This window comes from Paramisgurnus dabryanus, chromosome 2 (genome assembly GCF_030506205.2).
Source record: "Paramisgurnus dabryanus chromosome 2, PD_genome_1.1, whole genome shotgun sequence".
NCBI lineage: Eukaryota > Metazoa > Chordata > Actinopteri > Cypriniformes > Cobitidae > Paramisgurnus > Paramisgurnus dabryanus.
The window spans coordinates 50202564-50218225 of record NC_133338.1 but is presented as its reverse complement, the minus strand read 5'-3'; the positions used below and the strand labels follow the sequence as shown (position 1 = coordinate 50218225).

At 36.7% G+C, this 15662-nt stretch overlaps 1 protein-coding gene across 2 annotated transcripts in view; it reads right to left on the bottom strand.

Annotated features, from left to right (window-relative positions):
* The window catches only part of dennd5a (DENN/MADD domain containing 5A), a 62891-nt gene that overhangs the window by 46301 nt on the left and 928 nt on the right, over positions 1–15662 (bottom strand). The gene's annotated exons all lie outside the window — the stretch shown is intronic.

Below are 15662 nucleotides of genomic sequence, written 5' to 3'. Positions count from 1 at the left end.
GCCTTGAATTTGACAGGAATAAAGATTTGTTATTTATCATGATAATTATCGATATCGACTGATATGGAAAACATTTTCTCGATAATTTTTTTGCCCATATCGCCCAGCCCTATGTGAAAATCAGATGACTTGATTTCACAACTTTTCATTGGGCATTTAGATATGTGAAGCATACTGTATACGGCAATGAACCTGGACATTCAATCCATCGAAAAATCTCAAAATCTGCAAAATGGACATACGTGGTTTTCATCGGACAGTGATACTGGGATGGTATTACTGTAGGTTGAATAGATGATGAGGAAAATTTGGTGAACTATTTCTTTAAACATCATCTTGTCAGTCCCACCAGGGAGCGTTTCAGATATGTAAGTGATCTGTTAATCTGGCCACATAAAACCACTGAAATAGGACAATGAACAATACAGACTTCATGCAACAAGAACAGGCTTGTCTCCGAGAGATATTTCCCTAAAGGAATGTGCTCAAGTTTAAGAAGAGGGTATAAACTTTTAATGTCGCCAATCTTCACAAGAAAACAAACATTTCGATCAAATTCGTTATTTGTGGCAGGCACCAATTCAAATCTGACAATCACACCATCAGACTAATCTCAATTATCTTTCTAAAAAAAAAAACAAAGACGGAGACTTCATCTCACTTCATCTGCCTTGTTGATTTTGTGATAGTGTCTCACATGATTTATATCTCTCATGAGAAGCACAATACAGAGTTCATGTGAGGATGAGTCAAGTCTGTAACAAAGAACTCTTCATTTTGTCAGTATCAAACAAGTTTTTGGATATTATGAACTGCAAACATCAATAAGGTCAAGGCCAGAAGCACTCCAGCTATAAACAAACACAGAGAAACTACAGGAGCCTCTTTCAAAACATGAGAGGAAAAATTCATTCAGAAAGGAAAAACCCAATCCATCTCCGTGAGGGGGTTGCTGTAGATCGGCCATTCCCAAACTGTGGTCCGCGGACCACTAGTGGTCCGTGAAGGTACTGCAGGTGGTCCGTGTAAAGGCAAAATAAAATATAAAATAATATATTTTTTTAAGAAAAATATATATTTTTAAGAATATGTTTTAAGAATCTGTAGTATGACCATGTATAGTTTTAGTGCTAGTTAGCCTTTTTAGAGATGCAGATAAATTCAGGACTTTGTGTAGACATATTTTATTATGAGTATTATGAGGTGGTCCGCGAAAATTCTTGATTACAAATAGTGGTCAACACACACAAAAAGTTTGAAAACCCCTGCTGTAGATAATTCTAAAATCTGGGACTGTAGAAGATTTTGTCAAATAAAGGTGATTTATTATAATAAATATACATTCGTAACTAGACGTACAGTAAGCAGCCTGCAGTTTAACTACATTATAAGCATCAAATATCATTTTAAATATATATTTCAAAATATACAAAATATATATATATTTTGTTTAAAAATATGTTTAAAAAATATTTTTTTATCAATATATTTTTTGGCCATTTTTTATTTTTTTAAATATATTTTAAAAATAAATATATTTTGAAGCATTTATAGTCACGTAACGTTGAAAGAAAAACTCTAAAAATATACTTATAGTTTTATAATTTAGACATATTTTTGTATTTTGGTCATGAACATTTTTTTTTTGTGGTATGAGTTGTAAAATTAGAAATGTATTTGTTGCCTCCTGAAGTTAATATATGACGGTAAATACTAAATATATTTTCATATTTAAAAAAATATATTTAATTAAGGCATATAAATAAATTAAAACATATTTTTGGCGAAAGAAATTAAATGTTTTGCCATATGAGAGATTATAAGACGTATGCTGCGTACACACCAGAAGCGAATTTTAATATTGCATGAGTAGATTACATACAAAGTCAATACAAAGACTTAAATAGACACAAATTCGCCCAGGACAACGTGAATGACGCGAATTGGGCAGCAATACGTGTGAACATGCGCTATTCGTCCCAAACGCGCCTTCTGTGCAAGTTGAAAATATTGAGCTCATGTGGAAAATTCCCAGTGACGTACGATCCCGCAAGTAATCGAGAGCGAGGAACGCGATGCTTCGCTTTTGGTTTGTGTACGCAGCATTAGTTACAGTTGCGCCGCCTCTATCGCTGTGCCATCATCGTAAACACAATACAAACGCAAAACACAGGAGCAATGAAGCATATTGATGGGGACACTCTTAATTTTTGGCATGTGCATGTTGTACTGCGGAAAAAATTAAGTTTTGGATAACACCACTCAGCTTGTTCAATAGCACACGAGGTTAACCTTATCATGCATTTAGCAATGACCCTAGTTGTGACATTTCTCTCTGAAAAATCAGTGATCTGTTACACGTCACATTTTAGTATCTTTACGGTTCGCTTGAAACCTCAACCGAGGTGGTCCTAAAAAAGTACCAGGTACACGTCCGTACATAGTGTTTGAGAAGAAAGGTGGAGCAATAACGTAAAGTATGTGAAAAATTATATGTTTCTCAACAGTCAAACCAGAAGGCCTGTTCTAGTAGTACACCTCGAGGTGAAAAAAGTAAGACTTTGTTAAAGGGTATAAAAAGACCCTTTTTATATTAGCTCTTTAGGGAACAAATCAATTATCATTGCTGTGACTAGTGATAAAGTAAAACCAGGTAACATACAGCCTAGTTGCAGAACCGTTGCAAATAGAAAGCTGTTCAGAAAACAAAGTGATAACATCTTTCTAAGCTACATGCCAGTGTAGTTCATGTTAAGCAAACAGTTCTGTGTGGTTACTAAAAGCTTCAAGTCTGTTTGTTTATCAGAGAACAGTCAGAAGCCGCAGAGAAACTTGACCTGAAAGCACAACGTATGAGGAGCTGTGATGATGACCTCTGTAGACATAGAGAAGAACATAAGCCAACATAAGAAACAGAAACAGAGTATGATTTTAAAGGACTGGTTATATAATGAAACTCTGAAAGACCAATTGATTGTTATTCAAGTCTTTCCAATACCACGCATGTGGAGACATGAGGAGTGATTATAGATTTTGTGATACAACATTTGAGAAACGGGGCATGTAGACATCTACAGTAAAGAGAGGGACTTAAGCCTGGAGTATAGTAGTTTTTTTATGAGTATGGTCAAATGCACAGCCTTGCAAAGTACATTTGATTTGCATTTATTTGACTGATTTATAATACATCGCCTGGGCTACATACTACATAACCTAGTGCGCACATACTATTCTGATGACGAAATTGCGCCACGCACTCTGTATGCGGACCCTCGCGTATGTACAAAAACGGGAGTATACTTCCAGTTTATAAATGAAATCCAAATGAGGAGATTAATAACAGATGGTGGAGGATGTTTTCCAGTGAAAAATCCAAACAGCTGAAAGGAGCAGCACGCATTAAGTCCCTCTGCGCACGTCTAAAATTTCCCTACACTCAAAACAAAACCATTGCATGTTTTTAATCTACTAATCTCTTGCAAATGTCTTCACAGCCTCTTTCAATATACTCAGAAAAATCACAAATCAACCTACAATATTTAATTATCTAGATCTAGTTTTAAAGCGCACCTATTTCATTGCTTAAAAAACAACGTTATTTTGTGTATTTAGTATAATACAATGTCTTGCGTTTATGGTAAAAAAAAACACATTTTCCCATACCATAAATTTTTGTAGCTCCAGATATCCCCGTCTAGGTCTGTCACAATTATGAAATTTGGCTGAATGTTAATTGTATAAAAAGTTGTGACGGTTATGACGATTAATTGCCTGTTTTAGGGTTTTGACAATTATGACGATTAATTGTTATATCGCTTTGACATTTAATTCTCATATATTTTTTATGTTTGTTTATGAAATAATTTTCATACATTGTTGTGATTATTTAAAACGTAACTAAACCCCTGGTCATAGCCTGACTCCACCCACTGGCAATATTTGAAAAATGCAAGAAAAGTGGGCAGATCCCAAGGAGATAGAGGGGATGAACTAAGTGTGTGATGAGATGGTAACAAGGGCGTGGTAAGCTTGAATCTGCTTACGTCACGAGTCATTTTTTGGACCCACCATCCAATAGGAAAATTCAGCTGTAGTAGCCACCGTTCAACCTGAAGAGGGCAGAACTCAGACGTTTTTACACCATATATTGTAGTATTGAAACACTTTACATCCAAATGTCAAAAAACTTACTAAAATCAATGAACAGCACTAATAAGCCCCATTCTTACAGATTATTAACTAAAAAAAGTTGGTTTAGGGTTTATATACTCTTTAAATTAAATCTTTTGCAAGGTTTGCCTGGCAGTAAATATTAATACACATAACACATATTTAAAAGTCTTGTTTATACAGGCGCTGCAGCTCCCCTTTGTGTTTTTTAGAGAGATGTGCAATCATTGCGGTGATCTGAAATCATCGCGCTGAGGTCAAACAAGTGCGATGAGACGATTATTTAATCATTGTGACAGCTCTATCCCCGTCTTCCCGAAACGCACTGATTTTGTACAAACCTCGTCGATTTGAAACGCGCTGTGTCCCTGATTGGCCAGCTAATCTGTCCGTTGTGATTGGTCTGAATACCTATGACGTCAGTCGGAAATGTGACGCTCCTTACCATGTTTGAAAGATTCGGTCACAATGCAGTGCTAACATAGGGTGACCATACGTGCCATTCTTCCCGGACGCATCCCGTCCAGGATTTTGTATTCGTCTTCCGGATGTCGTATTTGTCGACCGCATACTTCATAGAGGATTATTATTATTATTACAGAAAAGCAACCGTTACATTTTAAGGTAAGAATGAAACTACGATTGTATATCTTATGTTTTTAACTGAATGGCGTATGCGGTCAACAAATACGAATTCCGGATGACGCACCGAAATCCTGGACGGGATGCGTCCGGGAAGAATGGCACGTATGGTCACCCTAGCTAACAGGAGCTAACTTACAGGCTGTGAGTCCGAAGCGGGAGGAATTATGATAATGTCGGTCTTGTCTACATCACCAATTCCAGGAAGTAAACTGTTGCCTACAATCCGTGTGTTTGTTGTAGTCCAAGAAAAAAAGATTTACGTTGGAGACAATAACTCGCATCATTGTTTACTTTGGGGACGTATGTAGCTTTTGCATATCGTTAACATGTACTAATACACACTTAACACACCAAAGGAAATGTAAAAATGTGAATCATACCATAGGTGCCCTTTAGTAGCTTTGCATGTTTATGGTGTTCAGGTGTCATTTTGGCGTTACACACAGTAAAGACTGTGTAGGAGTATACACTTCTGTTTACTTGTGCATCTCTTAAAAACAGCAAAGACTTATCCAGCTCTTCTAATGATGTCGACTGTTTCACACATCTGGTGTATGTAAGGCAACACGTATTTATTTCTGTGCCTGTAGTCACGTTAATAATGCATTATAAAAATATGTATCAGAGCACAGGCAGATTTTAACCTAGCATGAAATGGTTAGGGCTGGACTGTTACAAAATTGCTAAACTGAAACATGTCTTGCATTCTACACAAAATCTGACTATATATATATCGGACTTTACTATATAAAATCGGAGATGATGCAGTCAGAGCATCTTCTCAAGTTATTATCTTCCTCAAAGCAAAAGTCAGCTTAAAAGCGATTTGACAAAGATGCACCAGGCATCCTTAACAACTTCCCTAAAACTCCTTTATCATGCATGCTAGATTAATGACTAACCAGGGGAGGAGTCTGAGGAGCTCAATGGGGCACTCTTTCATAGTGATGTCATTGAAAAACAGCTTAAAAAGAGTGCATGGGAAACTCCTGGGGGAAAGTATTTAAATCTCTATGTGTGTGTGTGGATCTGTCGAACCCAGCTGCCTGTCCTCAGTGTACCAAGGGCCTAATGGTGCACCCAGGCTGCGAGCCAGCCAATCACATCGCTCTGCCAGTCGGGCCTTTCATGCATATGCTAATGAAGTCCTCATCCTGAGCTCTGTCATTGGGAATAAAAGAGGGTTTTGTCACAAAGTTTGTCGCATTCAGGGAACAACCGCTGTTATGCAAAACAATAAGCCAGCGGATGAGAAAGTTAATTAAAAAAGCTCAATAATAATGTGGATGTGACGTGTGGCACAAAAATGTCTCTTTTTAGATGCTTCTCTTCATATGCAACACACCGGTTGATACTGAAATACCTAAATACTAAACAAAAAGGGCATTTTAGTGGTAAAGGTGAAGGTATAGGGGTTTGTTGCCAATGCTTTTCATCACTAACACTGATACGAAGTACTGTATGATTATCTGTTGCAAAATGAGCAACGTTTTCAATTTTTTGGTTTATAAGGTTAAAGGGTTTTGCTTGGGTGTGCATGACCCTTTTGTGAAGTTGACTGATCTTTATCTTTGCAGTTTCTTGTAACTCTACTGGGATTTAATGTTAACTGAAAACGTTTCATATCATTCTCAGAAAAAGGTACAAAAGCCGTCACCGGGATGATATCTGTTTAAAACTTACAAATTTGTACCCTACTGAAAAATCCAGCTAAGACCAGCATAAGTTGGTAGCTGGTTTTATCTGGATTAAAGTGGCAGTAGCTGGTCTAAGATGGTCCTCCCAGCAAAGCTAGACCAGCAATACCAGCTAAACCAAGCTGGGAGAACAGTTAAAACCAGCTCACCAGCTTATGCTGGTCTTAGCTGGATTTTCAGTACCCTACTGAAAAATCCATCTAAAACCAGAATAAGCTGGCAGATGGTTTTATCTGGATTAAGGTGTCAGTAGCTGGTCTAAACTGGTCCTCCCAGCCTGGCAAAGTTGTTCAAGCAGGTGGGTCATCTGGTCTTGCAGCACGGTCAGCTAAATCCAGTTAGGAACAGCTTAAAAAGTGACCAGAAAACAGCTAGACCAGATTAAAAAGTGACCAAAACACAGCTTGCTACACCAGCAAAACCAGCTAAAACCAAGCTGGGGGATCAACTAAAACCAGCTCACCAGCTTATGGTGGTCTTTTTTTATTCAGTATTTATTTACCTAAATGGTACATATTAGAACCTTTAAAAAAGTATATCCCAGTGACAGCTAAGCTTTTGTAATTTTTTCCATGTATTTTTCACCAACATATGGCTAAATGTTCAAGTATACTTCACTTTTTATATGGTGTACACATACACAAGGGTCAGAGTACAGTGCGTGTGAAGTACATTTCGTAAGCACCGTACTCGCACCGCCAGATTTTTGTAACCGGGCATAGTTTGTACACATAGGTCGCGCATACGCATGCAGAAAAAAATTATTATGTAGCCCAGGAGATGTGTTGCATTTTGTCACAATGCGCGTCTGTGAACGTCTGTGTAAGTGGCTCCTAATCTAAACCCTGCCTGGGAAATTCCCCCGTAAAGTATTACAAGTATTTAACTAACATTTTTAACCATTGTTAAAGAAATCTGTCTGAAACCAAATAAGCCTGTACTGCTAAATGACTCAAGGGGTCTTAAGAAAAGAGGAACAAGGAGCAAATCTTATTTCACCAAATTCATTTAGTGAACTTTCAGTTCCCAAAACTGCCCAGAGGAAATAGGGGTACAGCAAATAGCAATTTAAAATAAAGCTGACTGCATACAACACTTTTTAAATGTCACAAAACTTTGCAGAAGAGGTTAAAAAACAGAGATCAGATCAGATATTTTCCTTATCCAGCACCAATATGATATAAACATGCATAAACACTAAAAAGTATTGCAACACCACATATAAAGAACAAACGTGGTGGTTAACCGAAAGTTAACCAAAGTTTTTTGTTTTCTTTTCTCTACTAGCTTTATTTTTTAATCTTTATTCTGTAACACTTTGTATTTGTTAACAATTAGGTTAATGCATAAGCTAACATGATTAAATAATGAACAAAACTTATAATGCATTTATTAATCTTAGTTCATGTTAATTTCAGCATTTACTAAATACATTTATAAAATCATTGTAATTAGTTACTGCATGACTTTTTAAAGTTAGAAATTTTGAAAAAATGTGCAATATTTCCTATGTGCCACATATACTGTCTTTGCATATAATGTATATTATATTGTACCATGTCGTCTTTATTCTTTTCATATATTTTTGCTTTTGCTGCTGTAACACAGAAATTTCCCCATTGTGGGACGAATATCTTATCTTATCTGAATAACAATTATTTCTTTAATACATGCTAAAAACCTATACTGTTCTTTTTTATGTTAATTAATGCATTTACTACTTACTAATATTTAACCTTATTGTAAAGTGTTACTCTTTATTCTGCTTTATATTATATAATGTATACATTACAGAAAGGCAAATATTAATGTCTGCAAGCCACAAACTGTGGTAACCCAGCACTGACTCAATAAGACAAGTGAAAGTTTTATCAACAATAGAGAAACTCTCTCACGCCCCAGCCATACTTATTTTTGAGTCATTTCTTCCTACTCCATGCAGCAATCCGAAGTGTTTGTTTGTCTGCATCTGCCCCTGTGTAGGAGGGTTAAAGGGTTTGATAAAAAAAAGTGAATCTTTCCAGATGAACTTGCAATCTACAAATGCTGGGTTATTTTCAATGCTGGGTTGGGCAAAAAGGATGAACCCAACCCATTGGGTTGTAATTTAATGCTGAGATCTTTGAACACATTGTTGGGTCAAATATAAAAGCAGCGCTGCATAACAACTAATCGCAACTAATCGTTTACAAAATAAAAGTTTTTGTTTACATTACATATCAGTCACTCCAGAAATGCGATCCAGCATGATGCGATCGCATGATTCAATGCATAATCAGCCAAAGTCTGCATATTTATGCGGGGGTCGCATTTTTTAAATACGCTGCACTTTCGCCGCATAAATTGCAGATTTCTGCTCGCAAAATATGCGGGGCTTGCATGATTTCATAATCCCCGCATTTTCGTAGCAAAAAGTCAAATAAATCTTAGCAGAAAGTTGAAAAATGTTGCATTAACTTCACACATGCGCAGCCATGTCCCCTGTTGTCATGGGAATGTTAGGAAGTGATGTAATTACGACGTGAACATCAATGAAAAGCTGCAAAAGCTGCAAACAGTTTTTGCAAGTTCCCGCAATTGCATCACATAAAATTGCATAAATATCCCGCATATTCCATCGCATTTTGCACTTAAGAAAACGTGCCGCAAGATTAAGGATTTTTGCCCGCAACATTCACAAAAAATTTATATTTAAGAAATATTTACATTTTTATATTTGTATATAATTTATATTATATATAAATATATGAACACTTAATATACACATTTTTTTCTTAAAAGTATACATGTATGTGTGTGTACATTACACATATGTTGTACAAAAACTGTGCAAACAATAGTTGTTTTGCAGGCCTAAATATAAGCATTTTCTGGGTTCATTTAACCCAATGGTTGGGTCACATTTTAAGCCAACGATGGGTTTAAAATAACTCAGCAGTTTTGTACATAAAGGTGCAGTTTTCCGGACAGGGCATTTAAGTCATTTTTACAAACAAACCTTACAAAAAACAATACCGGTGTACATCTTGAGTAGGGCTGGGTTTCGATTCAAATTTCAAGAATCGATTCGATTCCGATTCTCAAGATCTTGAATCGATTATCATTGTTCAATTCGATTCGATCCGATCTGATCCCATCTTCGAGATTTAGATAAGTGTTTTAAAAAAAAGCCCGAAATGGTGCAAGATGGGGGGGATGACCAAAAATCTATTCCACAGAATGAGTCATTTTATTTCATGGTAACTGTATATTTCATAATATACATGTTTTTCAGTTTATATTGTTTTTGGATTATAAAAATGTGCAGTTATTTGCCACTCACTCTAGCTTTTAACTGCTCACCACAGTTTTAAAATATGGACAATTTAAAGTAAATAATGTTAAAGTGAAAATGCCCAGAGGATAACAACAAGTCTTGATAGACAGAATCTTGTTTTTAATTGAGTTATTAATTTTGTAGACTATTGAAGCTATAGTATGCATTGTATTTTGTATTTATGCATACATTACATAAAAAAATAGGCAGTATGTAAAATGAACAGGTATAAATATATGCACAAACCTACAGACAGGATAAATACGTGTATATGAGAGTCGGAGCTCTAGATATATATATTATGACGGGTGCTATAATGTGATGAAGTCTGTTTTAAGGTCTTGATGCTCTTTACTTTCTATTAGACCTTAACATTTGCGTCTCTTTCTCGTCTTTCTGATCAAAGATGTATACTATAAGCGAATTAGGCGTCAAACTAATGCTCCAGCAGCGCACGTGTCACTGATATAAATGCAAGTTTTGTCTTAGCTTGCTTAAAGTTCAGAAAACTTTACAACTATAAGCATTATGTGTAAGAAGAACTCTTTATTTGGTGTCCCGTTGCGCGCGCCTCAAGAAACCTCTGCCCGTCAGAGACCGGCTGCATGAGCACAGAGGGAGGGACAGAGAGAGTTTCGCTGGAGACCTGCGGTGGATTTACTGGCGCTTATTATAAAAATAACACAAATAACTCGTATATTTGTTATGAGTGGATTATTTTACATATAGATCGCAGCTTTGAGCATTTCTAGAGTTTTCAAAACAACCGCTTGCTTAACGTTACTGACTGCTATGTTCGTTGTTTTAATGTCCTTCCACCTCGCGCGCATGCGTGAATTCAATGACGCGGCAAGTTTAAGTTACTAATTATTAAATCGATTCTCTGAGTTAAGGATCGATCTTTAGAAATAAACATGAAAATCGATTCAGAATCGATGAATCGATTTTTTCAACACAGCCCTAATCTTGAGACAAAAAGATGACACTCATATATGTAAAGGTACAGGGCAAGGTGTTTTTAAATTAAGGCAGCTCAAATAAGCAGTCTGGGACTAGGATAAGCCCTGTCCAGGACCCCCCACCCAAATCATCCTACATAATGTAAAAAACATTCTGTGAACCTAAAACCTTGATATATTTAATATTGACTGTGTCATAGATTGAAATCAAACAATCATATTATAAAAAATATTTTCTATGCTCCAAATCTCATAAATATATGAGACTTCAGCTTGGATTTCTTAAACAGGAAAAATGAAGTTTCTGCTTTTAAACATGCCTGAGAACTAAACTTGCTGAGCCACATTCAGCAATCTAATGGACGCCTTTCACTACTGCTAAAACAAGGATCAACCATCAGCCCCAGCAGAAAAATTCAAGGAATGACAATGACTCTCATTTTCCATCCCTTTGCCAACAGATATGCTAAAGCTTTAGGAACGCACAGCATTCCTATCCCCAGTGGGGGAAGCATGTATTAGAAAGTGTCATGGGGCTTAGGACAAAAAAAAGGGTCTGGCTTACACCTCATGCACCCATCAGTGTATAGATCATGACCAACGGTTGTCTACCATGACCATGGCCCTACCATGTGTCTGTGAAGAGGCAGATGACAGTTTAACAACAGCAGTACGTAATGCTCCAGTCATGTGATACAGCACAACATAAACAACAGACTTATAAGGATAGCGAAAGAAGCTTAAAGGCACTATATATAATCACATCTCGAAAATCAACAGATTGTTTGTTTGTATAAAAACATGTTTGCCGTGACACATTCAAGACAGCTGACCGGTGCAAACAAAGCAGCTATGATGTTGTGAAACAACCCAGGTAAAGCAAATAATCAGACCTCTAGAGACTGCAAACAGACCTTCTGCCCTTGCTGGATCATGACAGGCAGCACATACAAACATTTCAGAAAATCCCATACGACATAAGCACAACATGTCCAAGAAGCCACCAATCGTTTTTCTGAGCGGGGTCCATGATGAACCAAAACCAAGGAAAACAAACGTCACGTTTATTATTCATCTATGAGTGTATAGCAAAGTTTTACATGCACTGTAAAAAATACTTTGCTGCCTTAAGATTTTTTGTTAAATCAACTCAGATTTACAAGTCATGTCAACAGAGATGAGTTGTCACAACTTATAAAATATAGTTGCGAAAAGTCAACTTAATTTTGTAAGTTATAACAACTCACCTGTAGTTGTAACAACTCATCTCTAGTCAGGATAAATACTAGTAAGTTGAAATGACTTGTAAATCCCAGTTGATTCAACAAAAAATTTTAAGGCAGCAAAGTATTTTTTACAGTGTGGGCTACCCAGCACAATACCACAAAAATAGTAATATTTTGTCACTTGTAATGCCTGGTTAGGAATAGGGTTGTGACGATAGACGATGATATTAAAGATCATCGACAGTCAGATGCATTGCCGATAGCTGATGCCTTTGACGATCCCATGACAATATTTGACTTGTTTGCCCATGAATGGTTCAAATTATTATTATTATGCAAGTAATTTACAACGCATGCATGTGTCGAAGACTCATTCAGATTTTAGCGGTGGGGGGAAATGTTAAGAAATTAATTATTAAAAGTTAGTTTACAAAACAATAACAAGGCATTATCGGAACCAAATGATTTTACTAAGATGTACTACCCAGATTTTACTTTAAAATTATTCAGCGATCGTGGCACCATCAAAATAAACTATTTTACTGCAGTAATAATATTTTAACGAGTAGCCTACACTTTTAACGTAGGTTTGCGCAATTCATCTGGCATCTCTCCTCCTCATCTCCTCCTTTTTTCTTCTGTTTCCTGAACTTGGGGCTCGAGTCCGACCAAAGGTTCGAGCTGCCTTTAAGAACAGCAAGCTAAGTTCGTTTACTTATTCGTTAATTAATTATTAAGACTAAAAGGGCATGCAAACTCGTGAAACATTGAAAGTAAAACAATCCAACATAATATGGTTTTACACGTATATAGAAAATATACTATAAATAAAGCAGTTATTAATTTTCCTAATGCATGGTTGTTTGACCTTTACTTTCGTTTAAAACGTTATAAATTTCGCCAAGGAGGTTTTTCAGCACTTTGTTCGAACAGCAACGGGTCTACAGTGTAAAAAAGCAAAGGTTGGGGATCCCTGCTCTAGTGGAATGGATTTTGACTAATAGCGCTTTGATACGTAAACAGACAAATGCGCTAAATTAGAGAAAAAGTGGGTGGGTCCATTATCATTGGTCTTAAAAAGTGGGTGGGTCCTGTCCCACCCACATATAATGGTTCCGACGCCCATGATGTAAACCATAAACTGTAAAAAAGATGGACGACGCCCGTTCGCTCTCTTCCATTGGTGAAAAGTGAAGCCGCCAGTATCCTGGGTCTTGAGACTGCGCAGTAGCGATTTCAGGACCAGTCCTGTGCATTAGTGAGCAGGAAGTAAAGCCGCGAAATCAAGGCCCCGCCCTCGCAGAATGCGCATAACACAGCTGTCAATCATGACGTGACACCACCGTTTTTATAGCATTAAATAACTAACTAAAAACTAACTTATTTTAAAAACGAACACTTGAATTTACATCAGCGTAATAGAAACTACAGTTAATGACAGAAACCAGCTTCGGAAAAAAGATATTTAAAGTGTAATTAAATTGTTTAGTTGGACTCAAGTCCCATTGAATAACATGGGGAGGCGGGGTTTATGACCTATATAGGGCCAGTCACTGGGGGGCGATTGAGACGTTTTGGCTTCACTTTTCAGGGCTTGTGCGGCACGCTTGATGTAAACGTACTCATTGATGATATGATGATCTGAATATAAAGAAGAAGATCGCCCAACACTAGTTAGGACAAAAGATTACATTTGCAAAATATGGATTTGATCATTGTGCTTAAGAAATTTGTGTCAGCATGGTTAGTAAAACTAAAAAGAAAAGAAAACACTTTAAAAAATAAATTACTGAGTGTATTAAAGAGACACGGGTGATGTGAATGCATCACAAAAAAAAACTGTTTCCTCCCAAACCCCTATGTTAGCAGTTTCAGTCCGCAACTAACTAGGCCAACAGATACAAGAGGTTTTCTCAATCACATGTTTGTATAGCCTGACATTTCAAAAGGACAAAAACTTTGTGCAAAACACAAAAGCAATATTTGCCGTAGTGTCAGTAAATGCGATTGGCTTCTCCTTAAGAAAGGATGATTTTACCCTGAGAAATCTCTGTGACCCTTCCTTTGTCTGTGAAGCACATTCAATCCATCAGGCTTGTCCTCTTTGGGCCATGTCATGGTGGACACCACAAAATTTCAGTTTCACTGAAACCAGACATTTTCAACTGAAAATTCATCAATGCTCTCAACAACAGATATGAGTTATAATGTACGTTCCCCAAGATTCAAAGCTCAATGATAGACACATAACAAAATACCCCCACCCAAATAAAAACACATGCGGAAATTTCTGGGAAATTTAGCAAACAAAACTTAAACCCAATAACTGATTCACAGTGTTTGACCTTTTACATATGATGTTAAACACCACAATCCACAAAGCAGCAGAAATATCATCCACTAAAACATAATGAAATTGAACACAGTAGGATGATTATGAAATGAAATAAACTTCTCCAAAAGATCCTTGAGCATACAGGCGAAATACCAACTCTGACAGCAGTGCAAATCTTAACCAAACAAAAAACTCAAGAGGAAGAAGCCCTAAACCACAGGAAACTTGCGCTCTCACTCAAAGTAGATTTCACGTGATGGTCCAAAAGCCAAACAATGCTGAATAAGTGACTGCTAAACCCCCAAATCTTTTATTAAACTTGCTTAAAATAAATGATTATTGGAGTTTTTACAGTTTTACGATCTTTTATCACTCATTATCCTAGAGATGAAGGAATTGATCATGAAGATGTGCTGGTCAAAACAGTCAAAACTTAAAACTAAGAGTGTGCAGTTTGGTTCTTCTGGACCGGATCAAAAAAGAAAAAAATATTTTACTTAAGTGTTCGTTTAGTGTTCACACTGGCATTTTTAACAGCAAACTGAACCTAAAGGCATAAGAATAAGGTCACAACCTGTTTGGTCATCTTTTATCATGTGTATTTTGCAGACCACCGAAAACAATGCTGTGTGCTAAGCTAAATGCGCTCATTGTATGCGTGTACATAAGAAAACTACAGAAGAGTAAAAAAGTTAAAACAGCGTCAGGGAATTCTTCTGTTATATCCGCAAAGAAGACATAATAATTCCCATGTTTACAACAATTTGTGATTTTTGGGGTCCCATTTTGTCATCACTTCCTGTTTATGGTTCGTTTAGATGTCTTTGGTCCTTGTTGCGTTCACATTTCAATAAATCCGCACTAGAGCGCATTTGAAAACCGAGATCCACCTTTTAAGAATTCTCTTTTCACTTGTTTGGTGCGCACCGAAGGTTTGGGTACCAGCGTTCACACTTTACTCAATTGTACTGCACAAACCGGGGTTCGTTTTAATCTAACCTAGTGTGAACACACCCTAACAATATGATTTGAATGACTGACTGCCTGTTAAACCTTGTTTACCTGCAGTACCTGAATGGGGAAGATGATGAATCTGGTTATGAAGGTGAGGATAAAGTCAACACAAATATAAAGTGATGAATGAAGCATTTAAAACTTGGTGGTGATGGTTGATAAGCCACTATACATAACTCCAAATTATTCTCACTTATGTTCTATAGTGGTTTATATGGTTTTGTTACGGTTGATTTTAGCGATGATCCCTATCAATCAGACACCCTATCAACAGCCGATAATAAGGGCAGATTATATCCT